This window comes from Amblyomma maculatum, chromosome 1 (assembly GCF_055883805.1).
Source record: "Amblyomma maculatum isolate TAMU_Amacu chromosome 1, ASM5588380v1, whole genome shotgun sequence".
NCBI classification, from domain to species: domain Eukaryota; kingdom Metazoa; phylum Arthropoda; class Arachnida; order Ixodida; family Ixodidae; genus Amblyomma; species Amblyomma maculatum.
In genome coordinates this window covers 303579953-303607701 of record NC_139344.1, presented here as the reverse complement: position 1 = coordinate 303607701, position 27749 = coordinate 303579953, and the positions used below count along the sequence as shown (strand labels likewise).

The 27749-nt window shown below is 44.7% G+C and overlaps 1 long non-coding RNA gene across 1 annotated transcript; it reads right to left on the bottom strand.

Moving 5' to 3' along the window:
- Positions 1-9949: 9949 nt before the first annotated feature.
- Positions 9950-16618, bottom strand: LOC146206958 (uncharacterized). Its single transcript, XR_014702342.1, has 3 exons — positions 16488-16618; positions 14993-15118; positions 9950-10431 (listed from the first exon to the last, which is right to left on the bottom strand). It is a non-coding gene; the product is annotated as an uncharacterized LOC146206958 (long non-coding RNA).
- Between the last annotated feature and the right edge of the window lie 11131 nt (positions 16619-27749).

The window sequence follows — 27749 nt, the reverse complement described above, 5'->3', positions numbered from 1 at the left end:
TGCAAGGCTTTTTTTCCAACCAAAAGGTCTCGTTCCCACTCGTGCATTGTTTTTTAACAGTTGTCTTCAAAATGACCTAGCGAGAGCTGTCGAAAGGTTTTTGTATACCTGCCCTTTACATGTAAAGCACAGGATGAAGGGACTATTGATTGTCCAGCGCGCCTTGCTGCTCGATGACTGGTTTCGGGCCATTTGTCACGCTCCGTGCCTGCGACACATTCGCGGCTTGAAAGTGAATGCGCCGTTAAAACGCCTGCTTCTTTTCATTTCTGCAAAGACCGGGAGTCTTTTCTGAGGACAAGACTTTTTTTTTTTTTTTTTTTTTTTTTTTTTTTTTTGAAAACAAGCCTTGCAGGGAGAGATTGACTTAGATTTCGGCTTTGGCAAGAGATACATTTCCTGAATATGCTGAGACGGGCTATATGCCAAAGAATGCATGTTGCAGTGAAATTTTGTTCATGGCAAAAGCAATAGGAGACAAATATTTATAGTGTTTAAATTTATTTGCTGCCTAAGAAATCGGGGTGCTTCTGTTATGCAGGTAATCATCACTACCAAGTTACAAGGCTGTCCTTACAATGATGCTTGCCTAAACAGCATTGGCACACGTTGTAAGCATTCCTGCGAATGTTTACGATTCTGGCTGTGGGCTACTTAGTATGGATGTTCAATTGAGTGCTAAAGCATGCTCAAAAGCTGTTGAGATTAGCAAAAGATGGGCCTAAGTGGATGTCATATTTTGGTTACCCATGAGACGGCAACTACCCACTGAAGTCATGGCTGATTACACCAGCGCCAAGCCATCCCAGTCCCAGCTCGCTGTCCCTTCTCTGCTACCGTCTTGCAGCCTGGTACAGTTGGCTGTGGTCACTGTGGTGTAAACATGCTTAAACTGAAAAGTGCAGTATTACAGCAAGGCAGTAAATGTTCATGATGCTGATTGTAATCAGAAAATACTACCAACAAAGATCTTTTTTTTTTACTGCCACTTATATTCAGTAGAAACATTTATTTCTTGGCAGCAGCATTTCACTTGAGTGTTTTTACTGCAAAAGAGGCAGCATATAGAGAAGCACATGTACCTTGATATACATTGACCATACAACATTGACATGTACATTCGAGAATAAATGACTAGGCCCAAAGAAGCCATTCCATTGCATATTGAAGCTACCTATACAAATAGGTACTGTATGCATGGTGGAGTATACAAAATGCTTATATATCAGATATAACAAAGCTGTAGCTGCTGCTCTGCTGTAGCAGCTGCTAGGAGAATAGTGCATTTTACTTGGCTTCAGTGCCCAGAATGACTGCTGAATGACAAAAATCTTAGTGACAATAAAATAACTGCAATCATAACAAATGCATTGCTGGGGTTATGTGTGAATAAAGGTTTACACTAATAAAACGTGCAACACTGTCAAGAAGAATGCTAAACAGCTTGAAGACAGTAGAGGAAGCTAAACTATAAGCATCCAATAAATGACTACGCCATAAATGTGTGATATACACATTTTGCACAGCTACTTTTGTCATTGGCATTTATTTTCTAAGTCTTTTCAACAAATAACGAAAAAAATGCATCTTCTGTTCAAACTGATATTTTAATAGAAAAGGCTTGTACATAATTCACACAATATTGAAAGAGAATGCGTAATGTGTGTAAAATGAACATATTTTGAAGCACTAAAGACTCTTTGATGGATATAAAGGCACTTGAAAGCTAGTTGTCATAGTGCGATCGCAGAAATTGAGCCGATTTCGAGCTCGCTCGCGGCATCACATGCATGATACGCTTGCTTTTCCTGCCGACAGAGTGGACACCGTCTAGCACGAACAGAAACTATGACACCGTCAGGGAGGCCTTGCAACAATGTGCGACCAACACCATCACTCTTCCCGCTGCGCGAAATGCAACATACTAGACATCCCTGCTCAGGCCTACCTTTATCGCCTCTAAACTGAGGTCTGGTAGAACAAACTCGTTCTCGCCTCGGTGACAATTAAAAAAAACAAAAAAACTGTGCTTTCTTTCTCTTGAACAAACCAAAACGGAGCGTAAACGTCGGTTTCTGTACCTCACACATAACATCAGCTACTGAACATGAACGGAATGGAGCAGCAGTAGCATCAATCGCAATATGAAGAACCGAGCCCAATGTGCCTGAAGTCAACTGGTTGCGAAGCACAGCAGCGAGTCACTGTGGCTTGCACGACAAGTCAGTGGTGAAGGGTCGTGCGTCGGATCTCGTTTCCCGCACTGCAGTCGCGAGCTCTTGCATAGCGGCTGACACCTACTTTACTGATACTGTCAGCTTCCATCTGTCAGCAGAAGTAATAGTGTAGCCTTCATTTTCCTCTTGTATTTTCCAAAGAAACAACACTAGATCACATGGCTACCGCTCGTCGCTCTTGTCATCGCTGGTAAGCACTGATGAAAAACACTCTTCAGCAAGCTATTTTCGTGCGAAGTGTCTAAAGGTACGTCCGACGTATCCATTCGATTCTCGTAAAGATACGGCGGACGTCGATATACAGGCTCATGGCTATATGCACGTCGAACGCGGCCACATTCCGCTTGCTACGCGTGAATGGATCTCATCCTCTATGATATCAGCTAGATGATATCAGCCGCGACTCTCGATGAGGTGCTACGAAGAGTGCATCCGTTCTAACATAGATCACGGTCTTCACTTAGGGTTGTGTACGGCAAACATCGCTGTCAAGCACATAACATAGCTGCAGGCGATATGCTACGTACTGCACCAGCTCCACCAGCTGGCATCGAGATACGCACATTCACGAGCAACTTTCGCTTCGCACTGAACTATCACCTCGATCTGCCCGTAATGCGAGCGAGCTATTCCTAGCATTTACGCTGTCTTAGGTCCTGCATCGACCTCCGAAGATCTAGCGCCGGCACAACACACACACACCTCGCCGTGCAGCTTAACATTCGGCAGTCCAAAGTATGTATGTGAAATGGCATTATGCTCGTTCCTCACATGCAGACCGAGGAAACAGGATGTTTTTAGCTAAATTCTTCGTTTAAATTCTACCTCAGAGCCGTGGCAGAAGACATGCCGAATCTACTAGAGGCCTGCACATCGACTCGTCGAGGCGAAGACCTACTGGACCGCACCGCAAGAGTGCACAACCGGAAAGCCGGAAGCGTGAATGATCCGAATTCCCTGTGAACAGCAATGTTCTTTGGTATATAGGGGAAGACTAGACTAAAGTGCTTAGGCTGCATCTTTTTCTTGTCGTTGAAGTTTGCGTACATGTAGTTTAAACCCCCGCATGCTCGAGGTTAGCGTGACCCGACTGAACGGCCGCGCAGCTTTGAAACGATCGGGATCGATATGCATGCATCGCCGGACTTAGGTACGCGGTAGAAATGTGCGCTGCACATTTCGTTGAAGAAGCTGACTCCTGGAATTTTGCAGAGTGTGTCATGCAACTGATCGTTGCTACAACCACGCATCCATGTTCCCACGCCTGGCCTACCCCGAGGCGCATAAATGTTCAACCGTGGACGTATCAATGATCAAAGAGAGGACAGATTTTCACAATATTGGGCGCGAAATCGATAGCTACCAGTGCTCAGTGTTAGAGAAACTCTGCCTTGATCATGCGCAATTCAGTGTTTCAGGTGTGGTCAGTAGCTATATAAGTTTGAACAGTTCGCCTTTCAAGTCAGCGGCGCCAGCGATGGATCGGCGGAGCGATTTTCCACGCTACACCGCTGTCTTGCTAGAAAGCCTATCTAGGCGGCGTTTGACATTCACCTGCTTTTTGTTGGCCCCGTAATTGAAAGCAACGCCTTCAGAAACGCGTTAAATGTTCAAAAATGTATTCTCTTCAACAGTTTCACTCCAGGCTGTCAAAGCAGGCGGACGTTGATAAAACAGTTGAGCACTCCAGTCTTTAGAAATCTGTACAATCACCTTCAGTTTGTAAAATTATTGGAATAGGTCACTTTCCGATCGCTGGGACATAGACCCTCATGACAGCGCTGTCACGTGAATAAGGACCACACCAGGCCGAAAGCTTGTCTCATATAACATAGCTAACCAAGGTATACCTTACAGCATTGTGTTGATTTTTATGGTGCCTAAGCGACTAATGCTGCCATGCACCAAGAACAAGGTTTAATGTATTTATTTTGTGTGTAATGACTAAAATGTTCTTTAGGATGTAGCTTGTTTAGGAACATTTTAGGAAACTAAAAATGCAGGAAATTTGCACGTCTCTCCTAGGATCATGCTGGGATGGAAAGGGATATGTTGCAAATTGTACAAAATGCTTCCTCTTTTCTCGACTCTGGCGCACGTGTAAGATATGGTTTATTGTTAGTTCATCTCCACACTCCTTGCATATTGGTTTGTCCTCTTTCATAAGTATGAAGCTGTGTGTGAGGTTTGGGTATGTGTTTTGTGAAGATGACCTAAAATGTCCTCCATGTTGTGTTTTTGATTACTGCATGATTTCCATTCCTTAATGACAGGTTTGACAAGTATAGTTTGCAGTTTATTTCAATGTTTCAAAAATCCTGCCATTTCACTCTCACTTTTCTTTGTACAAGCTTCTTGGTATCTTCATGCAGTATATTCCCCCTCTGTAATTTAGCATTGTGTCAAGGTAACCTGGTTATTTCTTTTCATCAGCTTTCAAGACTACTGTCCCGATTACATAAAGTTTCTGACGACAGGAACTCCTTGGAAGTCATAGAAATAAATGAGATCCACAATCATGAGCTATCTAGGGTATGCATATACATGTCCATCGCTCAGTGGAATGGCGTCAGTACGCTGTTAGAACAGGTCTTGAGATAACAACAACCATTGTCTGAGGTGGTCCTTTAATGGGCATTGAAATGCTATGTAACTATAGGTACTGATAGAACTCTTGATCATGTTATGTGATGATGCGATCCTTGCATGAATATAGGTATACATTTCAGAATCTGCAGTGCACCACTTGACCATTTGCCACCAGTTTGTGTGAAAATGTATTTTTCATGCATGTTAACCAGTATTTAACAGATGACCCCTGTGCACAAGCCAAAAGGGCCACGAGCCAAATGTCACGAGGCCACACGACATGGCAGGAGCTGTTAAGCCAAGCTTACAAAGTTATATTTGAAATATTTCAGCTTCAACGTTTCAGCTCCAATTAAGAAAGGTTGAGGCTTACAGAGGTCTATGCCAGGTTGTCTATCACCTAACAGGGCAGCCTACGACCGTATGCTAAAGAGTATATCTGAGATAACAGAGACATGAATTAAGGAATTAGTAATAATGTTTGTAGCAAAGGGCATGTAAATTAACGAGAATCCACAGTGGGATCTGCAGACAAGAACCATTAACGCTGGCACACCATACCCTTACAGGTGGAGATTAGGAGTCTCCCTAATTTTTTGTCTGCTCAAAGCTTGTCATTTCCTTCGTTCTTCCAGATGAGGAAGATGTGAAAATGATAGCATCCAAAATGCCAGAGACCATCGTTAACAAGGATGCTGATCCCAACAGCGTAAAAAGGAATTTCAGAAAAGATGGGTGACTAGTAATGCTGGCAACAGTTGAAACTAGGCATGAAATTGAAATGCAACATATGCAGAGGTATGTTGCGACACGACCAGTCTGTGGTGTGCGACATCTGTCTCCGTTAGTTTCATCAAGTGATTGGCCAAAGCAGATGGGGCTTGTGGTTTTGTGATAAGTGCAGTGTAGTAGCATAGATGCAACCTTGCCCATTAATAATTCGAGTGGAGTAAGTGCATTGTTTTGTTTTGTTCATGGTTTCCATGAAAACATTATGAGAAATTTTTTCCTAGAGAATATTTGCTGAAATGTGAATATAATGTGCAATAAAACTAGTGTTTTCTTGCTGTTTACTTTTCCTTGTATACATTAGTTCTGTGAAGAAAACCACAGGCTAGAAAGAAATGTAATGGCATGCATTTTGATACTTGGCCCCGTTGTGCTGGCTCAGTAGTTAGAGTGCTTGGCTGCTGAACCCAGAGATGCAGATTTGGTTCCAGCCACAGCAGGGGCATTTCAATAGAGGCGAAACAATAGGCCGTCAAGCACCGTGCGGTGTCAGTGCATGTAAAAGAACCCCAGATGGTCGAAATTATACCGGAGCCCTCAACTATTGTGTTCCTCATATCCGTAGTTATTTTGGGATGCTAAACCAGATATATATCACATCATACTCTGAGTAAGATGCTATTCATGGTCAGTTAATCATACACTAAATGATCAATTTTTTTCTGCATGGTACAGCAGCTGTTGTACAATTTTACTTTAGCCTTCATGAAGAATATCACGCTGGCTCCACATGGCCTTCTGTTGACCCTTGATATGCGTCACAATCACACACCCGAGTATGTATTTGTCTAAAGGCACCTATGCATGCAAGGAGGGGACCGTTACTTTCCACTTGTCAGAACTGAAATGCATGATTCACATCATTTCTGTAATTCAACTGCTTGCTATTTGAACTGTCCAGCATTGATGCAAGTTTTAAAGAACTGCAATTAGCAAATTAATCTAAGCAGCAAACCATGCCAAGAACTGCTTCGGTTTCATCTTTAGCAACTGTTTGGGAACTAAAATTAGCCAAATGTTGCAAAACATAGATGAGAGGTTACAAAATCTAAAAAACAATGCAGCCTACCTGTGGTATGTAGGGTTTCACATCCTAAAGTGACATATGTAGCTATGAAGAATACCGTAGTGGAGAGCTCCAGACTAATTTGACTGCCCGGGCTTTGTACTTTGCATTGACATCTTGCAGAAAACAGAAGCATTTGCATTTCACCTGCACCAAAGTGCGACTGCCATCACTGGTATTAAACATCACGACCTTGGGGCAAGAAGCCTAACATGCCACTAAGATGTCGCAGCGTGTACGTACATGCTATACATGTCAACCTTTCTAGCATTAAAGCTGTCACATGCATGGCAGATATTCATGTTCAGCTTTGGACTGACAAGTTTAAAAGTGGACTATTTGTGTTTGTCTAGCATGAAAAACAAAGGAAACTAAGGAAAAATGAAAAAAAAAAATGAACATAATATGTTGAAAAAGCACTAGTCATTAACACATAAAGCATATTCGTTCCTTTATTAATGATAAAGTGGCCTTCAACAATAGTACAAAGCCTGAACATTTAGAAAGGTACAGTGCCAGGCAGCTATTTTACAGAAACCTGAGCCATTTCACCTGTAGTAATGCGCATCCCGGCGGTGTGGGCTGGGCACTTATTTTTCGGTCCACTCCAACATGCGAAAACTACATCATGTGCATTCCCATTTTCCGAGTTTTGAACTCTGTAGTACAGGCTAACAAATTGTCGATGACTTATTTTTGTCTGATTGTTGCACAGCGCGTGTAAATAAATTACCACTGCACCTAATAAACACTGACATGCACGTGCAACATTGCCGATCATAAACGGACACACTATGTCCGTCCGGACATCGGCGCACTCATCACAGCACTCTTCGTAGTCTCACACAGCACTCTAGTAGGACGTAATCCGTAATCACAGCATCTCACGGTAAGCACAAACCACACCTCCAGTTGTACAACAAACACGAATGACGCGATGCTTGGGCTAGAGACACGCCGGCGGTGCCCAACTTTTGCAGCGCTGTTGTACTACGTAGAACTTGCAGCACCAAACCTCAATGCGAGCAGAAAGCGATGCGTTACGTGACGCATCTCATCACAGATGGAAGTGAGGAAACTTTGAAGAATCCAAACTACATAATTACATAACGACCGTAGTAGACGTTAATCCACATAATAACGAGGACCAAATGAGCGGGCGTGCGGGCCGCGGACTGGCCGTCAACACCGCGATTACATGCGCTTGCGCTCTGGTCGTGCTTGCCACCCTGCCGCGGTCCAACTCACGTAAACCTATCATCATGCTATCACGTAGTAAATCACCCATTCTAGGCACTATTCTTGCCACTGTACTATTCTTTGTAATTTCACATTTCACGCATGCAGTATGTAGTACATGGTAGTACATACTTCTTGCACCTCGCACGTACACCTCATACCAACTTCGATTTGGCTACATATGGCTACCATGTTGTTACTACAACCACATCTGGGGATCTCGGATCCGTCCGGCTTTCCCGACGGATCCCAAGGCCCATATCGGAGAAAAATGCGTTGGGTCCGTCGGAAGAACCCTACCGATCGGGTCCGTCCGACGTACCTTTAGCCACAGCCATTTTCGTGACAGACACTTTCACCAAGCTGTTCACTGCAGGTTCGTAGCCTTTACTGCTTTCAGTCAGATGTTTCCGGCAACTAACAACATCCGCAGAGGACCTCGATTTTAAACTACGCGTAAAAAGCAGCAACTAGACGGGAAAATCAGCTGTTTCTTTGCAGGCCGCCATGTTCACGCCTCGCTGTCGTCAGCTGACCCTCGCGGCGAAAATCGTTACCTAGGCGCACATTTAATTGTAATACTGAAAATGCTTCTATTTTTAGTTGCCGTATTATAGCTTCGAACAATGTTTCTTAGGTAAATAGAACAATTATACTTTTATTCGCTGCGTTTTCACGAAAAGTGTTCGCACACGGCCCCTTTATCGTGCAAATAAAAGTTTCCGGGGTGGGGCTTTGCTATTAAGCACCCTAGCCTGCTTGTAATTGGCTAAAGCCGTGATGTCGTCACACTTCACATGTCTGAGCCTCGTCATTTTGACGTCACGCTCTCAAAAACGCCTGCTGGCCGAAGATATAATTGAACCTGTCGACGCATCGGAGTGCATTTCACCGATCGTCGTCGTGAGGAAGAAGGACGGTTCAATTAGGTTGTGTGTGGACCTACGTGAAGTGAACAAGGCAGTAATTGCCGATGCTTTCCCAGACGGCCATAGACGTCCGACGGACGTCCATTCTCGGACCTTCGGACATCCGACGGAAGTCCGGTTATGTTCGATATACGTACAGCGGACGTCCGTCGGACTATCGTTCGTGGATCCGGATCGCGTCCCACGGACGTCCGACGGGCAGCCGGAGGCGGACATTCGGACGTTTCCCGGAACATGCTTGCAGGGCCCGCTATTCGTGTAAAAACTTGCCAATAACATTCGTGCAGAAGACTAAGGTAATGTTCAACAGCCTCGGGAAGGAACAGCAGTTTACATTAGGTAGCGAAATACTGGAAGTAGTAGGCGAATATGTCTACTTAGGACAGGTAGTAACCGCAGATCCGGACCATGAAAAGGAAATAACAAGAAGAATAAGATTGGGATGGTGCGCATTTGGCAAGCACTCGCAGATTATGACTAGCAGCTTACCGGTATCGCTCAAGAGGAAAGTATACGACAGTTGCATCTTGCCTGTACTCACCTATGGGGCTGAAACGTGGAGGCTAACCAAGAGAGTTCTACTTAAGTTGAGGACAACCCAGAGGGCTATGGAACGAAAAATGGTAGGGGTAACATTAAGAGATAGAAAGCGTGCAGAGTGGGTCAGAGAAATAACTCAAGTTACCGACATTCTAGTGGAAATTAAGAAGAAATGGACATGGGCAGGACATGTAGTGCGAAGAGAGGATAACCGATGGTCGCTGAGGGTAACAAACTGGATTCCAAGGGAAGGAAAGCGTAGCAGGGGGCGGCAGAAAGTTAGGTGGGCGGATGAGATTAAGAAGTTCGCAGGGGTCAAGTGGATGCAGCTAGCACAGAACCGGGTTAAGTGGAGAAATATGGGAGAGGCTTTCGCCCTGCAGTGGGTATAATCAGGCTGATGATGATGATGAACATTCGTGTAAAGCTCAGCAAGCATGTGCCATGGAAATTTCAGTCACATACTAGTGCTCAATGCCTTTGTCGTGAGAGTAAAGCAGACAATAGAATATGCAACAGGTTCAAGTTTCCTGTTGTCTGCTTTACTTTCACACACAAAGCACTGAACAGTAGTGTGCAATTAAAACTTCCATCAAAGAGGCACATATGCTAGCTGAGCTTTACACAAATGCACCATTCCTGAAAACATGCTAAGTGCATAGGCATACCAGCATGCGAGGTTGTAAAAAAAGCATTTTTTTTTGCCTTTATTGCAAAAACTGCATGCATAAATAGTCTACACTAAAAAAATATCGATGTTAAGGAATGGCATGGTAAAATGCAGGCCAACTGGAGTATTAAGAATCTACTTGAATAATTTTTTTTAATTATCCTTGGCCGTGACAGCTCTTCCCTTGGGGAGGTGGTGGAGGAAAAGGTATTTATTGAAACCTAATATTTCGGAATTAGCGAGATGATCGAGTTCTGTGTGGGCGGCCTCCGCAGGCTGGGATTCCAGGAGCAGTTACTATCCTGTGCATTTGCTCGATCAGCTGTTGCTAGTCTTTCAGGCCTAAGATGGAAAGAGCAGGCTGGGCTCCTCCTGCAATAGAAGGGAAAATGAAATTCAAGTTATCTGTGCTGAACATTGATTACACATCTCCAAGGGCAACTGCCAGTTTCTCTCAATTGCTTTTTCCAGATGGCACTGTACGCATGCATCTCCATTCAGAACTGTCACATACTATATAGAAAGGTCATATAACTGCAGCAAAACCCATGCAGAATAACAAAAGATATAAACGTAGTTTGACCAGAACCTGGCATTCAGTATTTTAATGTTTTTATGTCGTCTCTTTGAACATGCCACTCTGAACAAACATGGCATGTTATGCTTGCTGCTATGCGCCCTCAGCAATGCCCAAGACATGGAGTGCACATGCAGAGAAACTAAGCATAAAGGATGCTGTATATGAACATAAAGCACAGCCAGAGCATTGCAGTATTACACAGGTACGCATTGGCGGCAGAAACCTGCATTTTGAGCGGTTTAACAGGCAGATTTCTAAAGTCATTGTTCCTGCTCTGAAAAGAAGTGATCAATAATAACATCATTTAAAATTGTTACCTTTTTGTTCTGTAAACTGCACATTTCGCTGGTTTCCATGTACACTCTACTGAAGACATTCCCTGGGCGTGTCGGGGGTATATTGACATCAACATCTAGGCTACAAGCGTCTAGAAAGCGTCTCCTTAGAGCAGCTGCGACGAAGTAACTTATCTGATAACATGCAAGCTACTGCAGCAGAATAAAGATAGACATTTGACATGTGGCTAAAGCCCAATGTGGAAGCATAGCCCGCCGCAGTGATTGTGCAGTGTTCATGCTTCTACAAGAGTTAAAAGTTATTTGTTTACCCACAGTGTTATATGTGACATTACAATAGCAAGGCTTATAGTTACACAAAACAAAAAGCTGACAACCACAAGCACCTGATGTATTACCGGCAGCATGCAGCATGGATGTTAGTTACTGAAATATGGTTGCATAATTCTGGCAACCAGCTGTGCATGTATGTCATGGATTTTTCAACTACGCACAACAAATTACAAAAAAAAATAATGGTATTTATAAATGCAGCCAGCTGTTCACAAGAAACACTGTAGCTTTTTTATGGGGAAGGTAGTGGGCGCCAAAGAAACTGCCCATGTAAAGGCGCCTAATTTGCCCCTATGTAATATCGGGGACAAGTGTGTGGACTACACAAACTGCAATCAAAGCACATAACTTTCACATCAACCAGGAAACTCGGACCATACTTGTCGATGTGAAAGTTGAACGTTAGTTCTTTCATGTGTGCAAGAGAAATAAGGTCACAATTCGTTTACATCGCGATTCTAGTCCAAAATCTACAGACATACTGTACAGACTTTTGCCCCCGCAGTATAAGCCACCACTTGGGTAAGAGATTAGTAAAAAAAAGTGTATAAAAGACATTAGTGCTGTTGGACAGCCATAGCTATAAAAATGGTATTGACATTGGAGTACTACCTTAAGGCGGGGCCTAGGGCATTACAAAAGCAAGAGTTAGTGTCTGCTGATCCTCATTTGAACAAACAAAAAGAGGGGGAGGGGGAAGAAATCTACCTCAATTACATGTTTTGAGTGACACCAAGCCGCAGTTAGTATTAAAGATATCACACAGTTTTGTGGAAGATTTGGGAGCGCTTTGCAGCTTTCTTACAGGATTGGACAAAAGAGCTCACCATCTTCAGAAAGGCACGTTATATAGAAATGAAAATAGTGAATTTACTGCATCTGGCCACAACAACTTGCACACGGAGAGGAAGATGAACTGAAAATTTTATACATGAATGTACGTATTTACAACAGGTGAAACAATGACCATGATCTATGCCGAAGAGTAAAGAGATCAAAATCTAGCTCAGAACGAGTTCTCCAGGCCGCGGGGCCGTTTCATTAACTTCGGGACTCCGCCCACATTTCTTCCCCCCCATGACAACGAACTCACACATGACTGGCTAACAAACATTTTGGCATGTCTTTCCACTTTCATAAGTTCTTCACCCTCTCCCTAATACAAGCAATGCAAAAGGGACAACAAATTCGTTTCACAACAAACGGAATTTAGAGAATGGACCTCGAAATGATTGGCTCACTAGGTCACATGCCAAACTCTCTCCCCTAAGAAAAAAAAAAGAAAACAAATAATTAGAATCCATCAAAACGGTGTCCCACGTGCGCAACCATTGCCCAAAGCTTGCATCCTTGGCGGCTCCTTTTACAGGGCAATTATTGCAATTATTGGCGTCCGAGTCAGCACCATTGCGGACCACAACAGAAGAGCCAACCCACATCATACCGTCACTGTTACACACTTGCCCTTTTTCAACGCCGCTATCTCCCACCATTGTTGACATCCAGGGTTGGAATCCTCAACGAGACCCCACTCAGTGCGCCTGCACTGAATAATTGTCACTTTTATGGGCTCCCCAACAAGGAAGAGGGCCTTACACCCTTCAACCTGACAGTGTTTTTTCTTTGAACGATAAGCAGTTCTTCCAAAAGAGGTGCTCGTTTCAAAGCAGTGCTGCCTCCGGGTGATGGGTCCAGTCAGCGTACTAAGGATCCCTTAGTACGCTTAGTACTAAGGATCCCTTAGTGCTTAGTACTAAGGACCCCTTAGTTGTATACTGTTCGTAAAGCTCCTTAAATAAAAATGAGCCCCCTACATGACACAGCAACGAGAACAAACTGCCTGTCCCCGCGTCTTCGAGTGCGACAGCAAAGTCCTCGGAAGAGGGGACTTCTTTCCCTCTCTGCCTACATTTCCGTTAAGCACTGTAGCTGCTGTAGCTGCCTCTCTGTGCGCGTCTCTCTGCCTCCTGTCCGAGGGCAAGTGGGAGACGGCCGCAGCTGGGCATTGAACAGGTGACCCAAAAAGAGCAGACTAATAATGGTGCCTAGCATACCCACCGATCCCTTACAGAAATCATTAAAGAAATGAAAGCAACACATCAGATAACGCTACAATGTTTCTAAGTGCAAAGTCGACAACTCCAAGTCATATAAATATATCTACATCTCAGCACATTAACTAGACAGAAACAGTGCAGAGTAAACTAATAATTCAGTGTCTAGCAACACTATTAAAAGGGGATAAAGGCCACGGGGGGCTACGATTATTAGTACCGTTTTGCCTTTAAACTACAATAACATACTTGTTGCAAGCTTAAAATCAAAGATTCACACCTGTCCCACCCACAGCAATGGAACACACATCTGACTCAAGTCTGCAGAGAAAGAGCAAGCTAGACTATTACAGACGCACCCTTGGTTGTTTTTCTGGCATTTCTGAGGGTAAAGAATCTGACTTGTCAGTAGCATGTATATGAATAAGAATCCTATGACAGTAAATGCATCAGATTTTCTGGAGTGGCTTTTCTTTGCTGACCACATATGAGGTGAGCTATAATTTATCCAACTTGGCCTAGGTTTATTCTATGAATAACAAAGCTATAGCAGGTACACAGTCGTCCACTCAGGCTGAACATGCGAGTGCGTGGCATGCACTTTTTGAGATGCCACTGCATCCATCGCAGCCGCACACCGTAGCGAAGAGGCAGACAGCGTGAAGTACCAGCCTCTAGTCCCTCTACCACCACTGGGGTCCCAAACTAGGGACCCCTTGTTTTTGTCAGGACAGGCCCCCCCAGGGTCAGCTAGTAACCTCCTGTATTTGTATCTGATGGCAATGTTTTCCACCACCACCCACAATACGCAGCTGCGCATCATAGCAGATGTGAAGCAACAGCTCCTGGTCCTTCTATGCATAAGTCACTTTGCCTTGATGCATGCCTGCGTACCATAGTAAAGAGGCAGACAACATGATGCAGCAGCTCATGGTACCTTTACACATGAGCCCCCCATTGTACTTCGATACGCACCATAGCAAATATACACACTACGCCACACAGCTGCTCCTGGTCCCTCTATGCATAAGCCATTTTGCCTCAATACGCACCTGCGTACCTGAGCGAAGAGGCAGACATGAAGCTGCAGCTCCTGGGCCCTCCATGCACAAGCCACTTAGCATCAATGCACGGCTGTGCACTGTAGTAAAGAGGCGAAGGACGTTAAGCAGCAGCTCCTGGTCCCTCTACACATCAGCCATTTTGCCTCAATGCGCATCTGCACACCGTAACAAACAGCCAGATGTGACAAAGAAGCTCCTGGTTTCTCTACACATAAACCACTTTGCCTCAATGCACGTCTGCACACCGGAGCAAAGAGGCAGTTGACGTGAAGCTGGAGCGGCTGGTCCCTCTACACACAAGCCACGTAGCCTTGATGCATGGCTGTGACGGATGCATTGCTATTTTGCAAACTGCATGCCACACATTCCCATTCAAGCTAAGAGTGGACGACTGCGTCCAATGACAAAAAGTAACATGGTGGACAATGTAAAAAGAATTTGCTGCATTAAGTTTGTTGAAACCAGTTCTACATCCTACATGTAAACAAGCTAAAACCTTAATGTCGAAGGGATGTCCTATGTGTTTAAAATCATCACGCTCAAACAACTTCAACACTGACAATCATGATTCAATATTAATAATATAGATAATGATACAATACTCACTTTTAGCCATACCAAAGAAATGAGAATGCAAAGGGATGTTGCTGTTTTTCCCCCGTGGATGACAGTTTTCCATGTTCAAAGTGCTGCTTCCTGTTGGCCTACGAAATCGGCTACAGCAAATGGCATCTGAAAAATTTTTGGAAGCCTCATGCTAGTCTTCAACGAGAAAAGCATTGCCATACAGAAGCAGAACACAAATACTTTTACAATACACTAAAAGCACCAACTGCAGTGCTGTTTTTAGGATGACTAGGTAGAGGTTTTGCTGTAGCAAGCCAAATGTTAGCCTTCAATAAGGAAAGCATTCCCATACAGAAACAGAACACAAAATCTTTTACAACACATTAAAAGCATCAATTGCACAAATGCTTGTAAGATGACCAGGTACAGGTTTCTGCTATAGCCCACATCATGTGACCAGCGGTAATCAGAAGCCTTGTATGTGAGCATGATGCCCTAGATTAAATTTATGGCTATCACTGTATTAACAAGCATGGGTTTAAAGCTACTTTAATATGATAATCTAAGAACATGGTAAGAGCTTTCAGTGCGAGACATAAGCTCAGTATCATGCACTATAAGGTGCTGCATGGCTCTAGTGTAGCTTTGGCATTATCTCGCTGTCAATAATAGTGAAGTTCTGAGGAGCCTTTGAATATCTGTAAGGACAAAGCAACAACAATTTTGTTTTCATCTCACTTTTGCTCAACTCTCTTTTTTTTTTTTTTTTTTTTTTTGAGCCCGCGGCTTGCATGGCCTCCCAGTACCCCTGTTTTGCATAAAAGAAGGCGTTGCAGGCACCAGAGCTCACAGCCCAACTGTATCGCGGCGGCGGTATGTCAAATTCGTGCCAGAACAGCGCAGAACAACGGGTCAAGGAAAAGACAAGTGCTGACTTTTTTTTTTTTCTCTCATCTCCTTGTCCGGTTGTTCTGCGCGGTTCGGTCCCACATGCATAACCAACATGCGCAAGGTGCTGTCCTGGTTTGTCAAAGCTGAAGGAGAGTACTAAACCTTTAGTTATTTAGTAGCTACAGCCGTTCCTTCTAGAAACTGTAGTTGCCGTAAAGCTCGAGAGAGAAAGATCAGCGGCTGTCCATTAAAAAAAAAAAAAAAAAAAAAAAAAAAAAAAAAAGTGTAGGCATGTCGCACGATAGGCTCGAGGAGTGCAAAAGTTTTCTCGTATAGTTTTTACAACTCAGCACGTTGCGCATGGTTAACAAAATAACTCCTTTAAAGCTCGGGCAGGCACTCCTTTATCAGAGACAGAGAAGTTGCGCTGCTTACTGGCGCAGCGTCCAGTAATGCCGAGAAAGATGGCCCTCAGACTTGAGGCTGCACTTTAGTTAGTCGGCGCGGAGCCATCCTGTCAGTCTCGCCTAAAGCACTCGACCGTTCGGCTGCAGTACAGAGCTGTTTCCTGACCCAAAAGCTCAGCACCATCGGTGCATCGAAAAGTTCAACTAAAGAAACAAAAGTTCGGTGAAATACTTACTTTGGAATCAGCGGGTGAACAAAGTGTGCCAGCCGCACCAAGCCACAGCAAAAACAATGCTAGCAGTGCATTACAGCCATAGGTATTTGTAACTGCGCAGAAAATGCAGAACACGGAAACGTGAAGCCATCTTCCATGACTAAATCAACTTGTCAGGTGGATTAGATTGGCTCATTTCAGATTTTTTTGAAGATAGGTTCGGTTTCGTTCTTCTTGAGCTTGCTGCGTCTATTCAGCCACTGATTAAAATTTCACCGAAGCATCATGATAGAAACATGTTTAATGGTCATTTAACTTTTAATCAAAAATTTTTGATGGAAGAATTCAACGATGAAACATGCGGAAAATAAAAAAAAAACTGTTTAATGGAAACGCTTTCTATCGCATCGATTCGCTCTGGCATCATATAATGCAGACTTGACGGCATTACTGATTTATACGCAGTTCAGATGAGCACGACGACTACAAACTATATCATAGCTGTGTAAAAGCAAATCCAGTGGCGGACGTTGGGCGGCTGTCCGCTGGGCGAACGGATTCGACCATCCGCTTTCGTACGTACGCCGGAATTCCGGCGGACGTCCGAAATCGGCCGCCGAGTTGCGGCCGAGTTCGGTTGTCCGTCGGACGTCAGTGGCCGTCTGGGTTTCCTCTTCCGCATACAGAGGAATTACTTCATGAACTAGCTGGAGGAACGTGCTTCTCAAAGCTCGACTTAGCGTCGGCATACCACCAGCTAGAACTGGATCCGGAAAGTCGGGGACTAACCACCTTTATCACACACGAAGGATTGTTTCGTTTTAAGAGAGTGTGTTTTGGCCTTGCATCTGCCCCTTCAGCCTTTCAGAGAATGATGCAGCATATTTTGAAAGATTGTAAAGGCGTACTTTGTTACATTGATGATGTGATTGTGTGGGGCAAGACACGTGAGAAGCACCACAAGAATCTACACCAGGTGCTAAAACGCATTGGTGATTCAGGTTTCCAGCTCAACCAGAAATGCACATTTGCTGTTTCAGAACTATCCTTTTTAGGGCATACGTTGAGCTCAAAAGGGCTCACACCATTGCAGTCTAAGGTTGACGCTATTGTCAAAGTGCCTGCTCCTCACGATGTTGCCACTTTGAGGTCATTTTTGGGTCTCGCTGGTTACTATGCTCGGTTTGTGCCGCGATTTGCTGATCTCGTCGAGCCGCTTAGAAGGCTCCTGCGGTCTGGTCAACAGTTCACGTGGGATGATGAGGCTGAGCGTAGCTTCCAGCTTGTTAAGACAGCTTTGTCTTCAAGCCCAGTCATACAAATGTTTAACCCAGACCTTGATGTAATTGTTACGACAGATGCTTCTGATAAGGGTCTGGGAGCCGTTCTTCAGCAACGCGATGGTGACAGCGTACGCACGGTGGCCTTCGCATCACGTGCCCTGACTCCTGCTGAGCGGAAGTACTCCGCTGGGGAACGTGAGGCCCTTGCTTGTCTCTTCGCGTGCGAGCGCTGGCACGTCTACTTGTGGGGTAGAAAATTTTTGTTACGTACGGACCACCAGGCACTGGTGACGTTACTTTCAGCTGCCGGTACAGGACGCCGACCTTTGCGCATATCCAGATGGTCAGCTCGACTTTTGTATTATAACTTCGACATAGAGTACCAAAAGGGATCGCAAAATGTCGTGGCCGATGCGCTTTCATGCCTACCTCTTGACTGTGATTCGCAGCAGACGATGCAGGGAGAAATTGTGGCCGTTGTATCAGAGTGCCTAACAAAGGAACGGCTGCAGGTGGCTACTGCTGCAGACAGCACACTGCAACAGGTTGTTGTGCACGTGGTACATGGTTGGGCGCCTAGAAAAGCTTTCCCAGCAGAAGTAATGCCGTACTTACTTTAACGTGCGGGAAGAGCTTTCTGTCGTCGATGGCCTTTGATGCGCGGCGAGCAGGTAGTTGTTCCGAGTGAATTAACCTCGCTCCTTGTTGGTTTTGCGCACGAAGGTCAGCCAGGAATTGTGAGGACGAAGCAGAGACTACGTGATCTTTACTGGTGGCCGCGTTTGAATAAACAGGTAGAAGAAGCAATCCATTTTTGCCATATCTGCCAGGCCGCGGACAAGTCCGCTAAACCGTCGTTTGCACCGCTGCAGCCGGTGACGTTTACAGCGCTACCATGGCAGAAGTTAGCAATGGATATAGTGGGACCGATTGGCTGGGCCCCTTCAAACTGTAGGTACCGTCTGTTGCAGAAGTTTGCGGCCCAACGCGCCGGGCAGAGGAGCAGTATCGCTCCCGAGAGGCGGCGCTGCGCCCGCCGGCGCTGCCTGGTGACGCAGCTATAAAGAGTGAGGAGACTTGTTCTCTTCCCCTCATCCCGCGGCTGAGAGCAAAGATGTGCGATATCAACCGCGGGATGAGGAGAAGAGAACTAGCCTCCTCACCCTTTATAGCTACGTCACAGGCAGCGCCGGCGGGCGCAGCGCCGCCTCTCGGGAGCGATACTGCTCCTCTGCCCGGCGCGTTGGGCCGCAAACTTCTGCAACAGACGGTACATGATATCGCTGATCGATTATCATTCCAAGTGGCCTGAGGTTGCCTTTTCATCTACAGTGACGTCACAGAGTGTGGTCGAATTTTTGCAGACTGTGTTCAGCCGAGAAGGCTATCCGGAAGAAATTGTCACAGATAATGGGCCTCAGTTTAGTTCGCAAATGTTTGAAACATTCTTGAGAGAGAGGGGTATTGCGCATCGTTGTTCTTCTCTGTACTATCCACAGGGAAACGGCGCGATTGAACGTTTTAATCGTGTGCTGAAAGATTTCATGCAGGTTGCCCGATTGGAGCAACGGCCCCTCCAGGCTGCTGCGGTTGACTATCTCGGCATATATAGGTCGACGCCGCATGCGACAACGGGTGTGTCACCAATTAAGTTGCTCCACGGGCGCCAGCCAAGGACAAGACTCAATACAGTGGGTTTGCCGACAAGAGAGGGTGGCCATGCCGATTCGAATAAAAATGTTCCTGCTAGGGTTAGGACGAAGCATATGTATGCAAAACAGTATACGGACAGGAGGCGAGGTGCGAAAAGACCAGCCTTTAGAGTAGGGGACTTCGTTCGTGTACGCAAGACAGCAGACGGTGGGAAAGCGTCGGTAAACTACACGGGACCTTTCAAGATTGTCGGCAGAAAAGGCAAAAATAGCTTTTTGATGAGCGACGGTCGTTGCTGGAACGCGTCTAAACTAGTTCGGGTTCCCTGCAATCAGTCGCAGACAATAAAACAATGGCCATGGGAATTGCCTCATCACTGCTCGGGTACCGCTGGGCCTGAAAGCCGCGCAGACGCTGAACAGGGTGAATTGTTGCGATTGCCGGAAACAAGGGTTGAAGTTAATCAAGTGGTTGCTCCTTTAGAGGATTCGGTGGAGCAACCTTTGCGTCGCAGCACTAGGGTACGCCGACCTGTAGAAAGATTTGGGTTTTCTTTACCTGAACAATAAGTGTTTACTTCGTGTTATTTTGGTTGTTGCAAATTACTATGTTGTATTTTTCAAGTGTGAGGCGATGTTGTATCCTTACTTCTTGTTTCAGTTTCGTTTCTTTCAGTGTACATATCGTCATCGTCATTCAATATGATTCCCTATATAAGTGGCTTCACTGTGACGAATAAAGGAGGGTTTTTGCATACTGCGCTTGCGTGGTCCCGTCTCATGCGTCTGGTCTGAATCAGACACCACAGGACTTTAGTGGTCTAAAGTGCCCCTAGAGTTTTTTGACCTATAGGAAACTATTATTAGCTAATGCAGCCAGCTTATTTGGGAGTGCAAATGAATTTGAACAAGATATAGTGCCACTGAAGGGCATGGAAAAAGCATGTGTGTCATACATCGAATACACAGTACAACTACGCAGCGAAATTGGGTCAAAGCTGATTTCATTTTTTTTCTTCACAGTAAATAACGAGTATGTTCTGAGCAGTACATGTTCCCATAGGCATCATTGTTGTGACTAACTAAATGACTGTGCAACTTTATTATCAGTGCTGGAAACAAAGCATTCTTGGAGAACAAAGTAGTTACATGCTTCTCCGAAGACCCCGGGTAAAAAGGCTGCACCTAGATTAACAACGAAGAATGTAATTCAGAGTACAGAGAAAAGCAAAAAAAAAAAAAAAGGCTTGCAGTGCGCTCCAAAAACACCCTAAGTTTTTCTCCAAATGATATTGTTTTCTACATTGTCCCAAATTATTTTTTTCTCAGTTGGGATGTTTTCCACTTTCTATGGGACTTCCCTAGACTTTTCTAGGCCACCCCAGCCCTCCATTGTGGAGATCATTTGGATGTCCCTGGGGTACCTCAATGTTTGGGTAGATTCTTAAAAGAAACTAAAATAGATATTTGTTAAATATATAAAATATCTACCATATCTCGTGGGCTTCCTGCAATCGGTTTGAAACAATTGTCAAAGCTGCCACACTTACGCAACATTTGGTCGATGCTATAAACAACTACTTGAACCCTCTCACGGAGCATGCGTGTGACGATTACTTCTGCGTACACTGCAGATAGTTACTTCAGAACAGAGAAAAATATTCGCGAGAAAAATTCTCAGCCTTGATGAACACAATATGCTGCAAAACTAGACTAATTATCCAGCTAATGAACTAAAACCTACTTACAAACATTTTATTTGCCCCGCCATGGTAGCCCAGGGCGCTCGTCTACTGTAACCAAGTACGTGTGATGGAATTCTAGCCACGGCGGCCACTTTTCGATGAAGGTGAAAAGCAAGGCGCCCGTTCCTTCTGTGATTTCAGTTCACAGTAATCATCCCCAGGTGGTTGAAGTTTCCCTACAGCGTCTTTGATAGCATGAGTACTCACACTTTCGGACGTTGAACCCCGCAAGCCATACAAACCAAGCCAATTTTTTTAAATTTCGCAGTTGGGCGATTAGTCGCAACAGGGAATTCTAAACCACATGGCATCGTCTTGTTCATGGCTTCGAACTCTCCATTGGGACTAACCGGACAACTGCGATATATAAAAGCTAACTACTGGGTTTTTTGGTTATGAGTTGTACGATTCGAAGAGTTTTACAGCAAACTGCATTGTCCACCACGCCCGAGAGTTTGTTCTGAAAATATATTTTTCATTCTAGAAAGTGTTCATTGAAGACCTTGTATATAGATGTCTCTATCAAGAACACTCTAATTCTTCATCTGCAAGATGGAAAGAAGAGACCAAATCATAAAAAAATTATTGAAAAGATCAGACATAAGGATCAGTTTACATTTTTACTTGCATAAATGCAAAAAAGTGCAATAGGCAGTCCTGGCAACAAAGTTATACAAAGGGACAAAAGCACTGACTGTACAAAATCAAGAGCTTAATTCCAGTCGATCACTGATAATGTGAACGGTTCTCTTGGTCTTCCATTTCAGATGTTATGGTCATGCCGGTAGTGGCTACACGCATGGTTGTATGTACACATTCAGCAGTAAAAAAGAAATGTGTTAGTGTACAGGTGCCCCAAAAGTAATGCGGAGCGCGCGAGCTGTGGCTGAAGTGGAAAAAACTGCATGCCAGCGAGGTCTATCAGCAGATGCGTGGCAAAGAGCGTGGGTACACCGGCGCATCCGGCTGACCGATCTCGATAACGTGATGCTCGTGTTATCGCCGCCACGAGCGAAGCTGCACTGCTACCATCAGTGCTCGCCGGGGGCACTTTCAATACATCATCTAAGGGTTTGTTGTTTGCCCGCCCGTGTAGAATTTGGCGTTCGGCAGCTGGCGCTTTTTGCTTTTTCAGGAATGGCACGATTTTCAGCCTGCGTGACCGCCGTGGTTCGCTCTTCGTTTCGTGACAAGTTTGTGACAATAAAGACAGAGCAAAATTCACGAAGGACGCAGAAAGGGAAGACTAGACACAGGCGCTGATCCTACAGCGGATCGTCGTCCTCTGAGCGTCTTCCCTTTCTGCGTCCATCATGGAATTTGCACTGTTTTTATTGTGATGAAAAAACAGCTAGCTCATGATGTGTTCTGCGAGTTTGTGCGCGAGCTATAGAATGCAAACGCTCATCCATCGCTTTGGCAAGTGCATGAAAAACAAATAGCATGCCGGTGTTGCCTTCGTTGTCTTCATTTAAAGATAGGAGCTGCACAGAATAGCAAGTGAGTTAATTAAGGATCGCTTCCCTCGGCACAAATTTGCTTTCTTACGTTGGAAGAAAAAAAGGCAAATAGAAAAGGAAGTTGTCTCTCATTTAGTCGTCTGTGATCGGCTATATTTTGAAAACATGCAAGGAGAATAGGGCATCAAGGTCGAGACGAATAAAAGAAAAAACTTCTTTTTATGCACACTCCAAGTTTAATGACAGGTGAAGCTCTCGCTCACGTTAATGACATCGGTCATACGCCGAGGAAGGGACTAATTAAAGAGTCGACGTATCCGGGTTGCTCTGGGAGGTTATCCCACACCGTCTTGACAGCCTCCCAGAGGTCACCTGGACCCATGCTGGGATTGATACGAGATAGATTACTTTTCAAAGTTCCCCAAACGTTCTCAATGATGTTCATATCGGCACCTTTTAGAGTCCACGCCAATAGCTGCACAGCCTATTCTTGAAGCAAGGCTTTCACAACTCGCTCAGTGTGGACGGGGCTATGCAGGAAGATTACTCCATCTTTAAATGGCCTGTCCCGCTCGTACGGGGCGAGATAGTGGTCGAGGACATCGTAGTAGCTGGCTCCGTTAAACTTTGATGGCAGTCTAATAAGAGGGCAGAGACCTTCTGCACTGACAGCTCTAGGCGTTCACGGCAAAACGACCACTGCTGATTATTTGCGTCGCCAAGTCGGGCAGGTATCTATGTGCGAAATAATAATGCATGGATCAGCTCCTATGTAATGCGTGATTAAAAAAAAAACGCATTTAACTCAAAACCATAATTGTCAGGCCACAGAGAAAGAGAAAAACGTTTCGGCTTACAGAACATAAGTAATTGCTGCAAAAGGACTAGCGAAGAAAAACAGTTTCATTTCTATACTTTTACTTGCCCATGCCTTACTGTTCTTTAAAACACTGCGCTCTTCACACAAATCAGTCTTTTTCGAACATGCCTGCAATTACATGGACACCAAACATGCCGCTGCTGGTCCCATCTTAAGAGGAAGTTGGTACATCTGTAAATATGACTTGTCGCCAGTCATCCACTGTCCACTGCTCGTGGGCGCAAGCAAATGCTAGGCGCCTTCTGTCTTGCCGTCAAATACGGCTTCTGCGCCGCCACACATCTACTTAATCCGGCTTCCTGGAGACGGTTCCGAATGGGGCGAGGCTGATGTCTAGGTTGAGGACATCTAGAATTTATTTTGCGCTCTGAAAAGGATCTGCTACGGCAACAGCGACGATCAGTTGGTCAGCCGAAGTGCTCCGTTTGTGACCTGGACATAAAGCATGGCCAAATCGGCCGCCTTCATCCCTGTAAGCTTGTATTATCCGATTCACTGCAGTCATCGACCTTCCAGTCCTGCGGCATATTTATCGTTGCGATACACCCTGCGCGCATAGAACAATTTGGCGTCTAATACCCAGTGGAACTCTGGGCGACATTTTTCGTCGAATGGGAACTTCCACAACGTTCGTTGATAAATATGTGTGTGTGGGCGTGTTTTTCAAAAGGCGTCTAGCCTTCTTCTCATCGATTACCAAGGTGACAGCATGAACGAAGCCAGTTACTGCAAAGCGCTCGGCTGCTATCTCATATGACTTGGACGATCCTTTAACGATTCTTCCAGCTGTAACACTGTGGTCCCGTCCACATTGTGCGAGTCATAAAAGACTTGCTGGAAGATGCTGTTGGAGTGGATGCCAAAGGACGCCAATATAAACATAAGTCTACTGCAGTAGGATGCTGAGTTAGGCAAGTTGGTCGAAGTTCATTTTGAATGGGAAAAAACGGACGAAGGACAAAGTAAGAAGAGCATCTGTGTCTGTGTGCTCTTCTTACTTTGTCCTTCGTCCGTTTGCGCTGTTTTTTGCCATCCAAAATAAGTGAAGTCGTTTGGTGAACGTTGGAAAGCAATCTACCTCGTATCAGCTGTAGAACTAGTCCCTATGACTTTTGGGTGGCAGGCTGTCAAGAAGATGTGAGACCACCTCCGAAAGCTACGTCGACTTCTCGTACGAATCTCTTTTTCGGCGCTTCGTTTATGTCGTAAACCCACTGGGGGCTTTACCGGTTATGAAACTTGAGTTTGCATAAAATGGTACATTTAAATGTTATTTTTTATAACTGTTTCCTTTCTGCCACCCATTTCTACCTTTATATGTTTAACTTTGTTCTCCAGTGTAAGAAAGTGAACTTGTGTTGAAATTGGTCTCGAAATATTAGCCCACTTGCTATGCCGTTGAGCGCCTATTTGTATCAAAGACAGCACATGCATGCTATTGTGTTTTGTTTTTCATGCGTTGCCTAAAGCGAAACAAATTTTCACCCCACTTGCCAAAGCGTTGCACGAGCGTTTATACTCGTCGGCGCACAAACTCGCCGCCAAGTGAGGCGCAAAGTTCGGCTGTTACGTAGCCAAAGATAATGCAGTTTCCGACGACGCATAAAGCGCACGATGCCGATGGCCAACATTTCTGCACGGCCCGGACGAACAACAAACCATGAGTTATTGAAAGCGCCAGTGGTGGGCAGGGACGGTAGCAGCGCAGCTTCGCTCGTGGCGGCGATAGCGCGAGCATCAAGTTATCAAGATGGGCCCATGGAGGAAGGAAACAACTTAGGAGAGGCCCCTGCCATTCCCAATGCATTCGGAAGTGACGTCAAAATTTAGGGTTAGCCAAGTCGGGCCATCAGCAACGGCGACGCTGTTGCTATGAAAACTCGGGCCACTAGCAACAGCGTTGCTAAGGGCCCTAGGTACGTGAGCGTCGCGGAGAAAGGGTAAAGGAGGAGGACAGACGTTGCAGCGTCCGGTCGCTGCGCGGCCGCGCCGGCTTCAAAAAAATGACGTCAGGGCCTCTCCTAAGCTTTCCTTCCTCCATGGGTCAGCCGAATGTGCCGACGCCCCCTCGCTCTTTGCCGTGCATCTGCTGATAGAGCGCGCTGGTATGCAGTTTTTTCCATTTCGGCCACCGCTCGCGCGCTCCGTATTACTTTTGGGGCATCAGTACATAAAGTGTGCTTGTAAATGTGTAAACAATGTGATTCAGCCTTACATATATATAGTGTTGAAGTGAATCATTTATATACAGAAAGAAAACTACATAGTGCTCCAGACAGCTACAGGATCATATATGAAGTGCTATGCTGAGTAAAAGCAGCAATAATAACAGGTAAACTCCAAATATAGCTTACTGGTAGCCGCAGCCGGTTTAAAATTAAAAAAATTCCTTCAATAGGCTACTTTTTCCGCCGATAGTATAAATTCTGGTTTTCCCCATTGCCACACTTTTAAGAACGAAGGCTTTCTTCAGAGTATTAAACTTAATTGCAGTGTGACTAATCAAATCACTGTTTTACTTCTAACACCTTCTGCATCCAGGCCACTTTAATGGTCTTCGCACATCCCTGGTGAAAAATAGAAGCGTGTTGACAAGTTGAAATGCAGAGAAAACAGTCTGAACAGAAACTCAATAGACTGCCAGCAATTTTCCTTATCAACCTAGCTATATATATATATATATATATATATAGCTTTAAAATTTTCATGCTCATAATCATCTGTGATCTGTGGGCACATCACAACACACATCAGTAACAACAAAATATTTTATGCGTATTACAACCCAAGCTATGAACATATGTAAAAATACAGTTATGTACCAACTCTGACACTGTTATTCCTTGGTGGCATTTTGTGCAAACTAGAACCAAAAGTGCCAGGTGGATGCAAAATATATCTATCATCGAACACCAGCAATAACTCTTCAAAATAAGTCCTGGCCAAAGTTTACACTAAAAACGTTGCCCCAAATGGCATACACTGATACATCCAGAGCTGGGGGTTAATCAAACAGCTGTAAGCTAAACACTGATATGCAGTTTTGCACTAGTGGAAACAGCATCTAAGAAGATGCTATGCAAAGCGCCCCTTGAATACAGTTACCAAGTCTGAAAACTGTTTTTTTTTTGAAGATGGCAAACTTCTCGAAAGATTTGGCCAAAGTTTATATTAGTCAAAATAGACATAACAGCAGAGTGAAGTATGCTGTTTTGTGGCAGTGGTGAGTTGTAAAGAAACCCGTCTACATTATTTCAGCAGCCCGACTATAGACATGCAAATGAACAGACATAAGCTAATTTCATTATGGATACTGGTGTTCAAATGCTATAAATGTCTTAAAATATTAAGATGAAATATAAAAATTATGTTCAATAGCAGAGATGTCATACCATTTGCAACTGCACCATGTCAGTGAAGGTAATAGTTTTATCGTGAGATGCATAGGCAACTGCTTGAAATTTTCTATCGCCAAGCTCACTCCATTTTGAGAAGTGCTAAACAGTTTTCCTGACTCTAACAGACCTTCCATCTGGTATGCAAGCATACTTAGAAAGCAAAGGTAGTAACACCTGCCAGCACTTAAAAGATGGCCACTTTGAACACACCAATGAAAATGCTTTCATCCAGTTTCTATGCCTCCTTCTCATATTTATGATGGCCTTTCTCCATAAGCCCACTAGACTCCTTTTAAGATATACTCTTCGAAATGAATTTTAGGATAAGATGAATTATGTGAGAAAGTTTCTTCGGTTTCCCGTACAGGAAGTACAAAAAGAAATCCACGCAAGATACACACTTGACCCATGCTAATCGGTTAAGATAAAGTTTCATATCCAACCACACCCCACCCGTGCAACTGTATCCCAGTGTCTGCACAGCACTGCGATAAAAAGAAATAAAAGATGAGAAAAAAAACGCGGCGACTAGGCATCATCATTGAAAAGGCGCTTGTCGAAGTCAAGAGTACAGATGCTGTTCCAGCGCTAACTGTGCCCTCTGCGGTCACACTACGTTTGTGTTGCCGGACGAATACGTAGATTAATTATGAGATAAACCAGTCCCTGCCTACCTCCTGGAGAGGCCTCGCTCGTTAGTTGTTTGTCCCAGTGCTGAGTGATGACACTTGTATATAAGATGCCGACTGACACCAATCAAGCCTTGCTGTGTTATTTGGCTTTATCATGCATCTACACGTAGACTAACTGCATTGGTTCCACAATCACGGATGGAAAGTAGGCGGAGTGTAAGGACAAAAAGTCA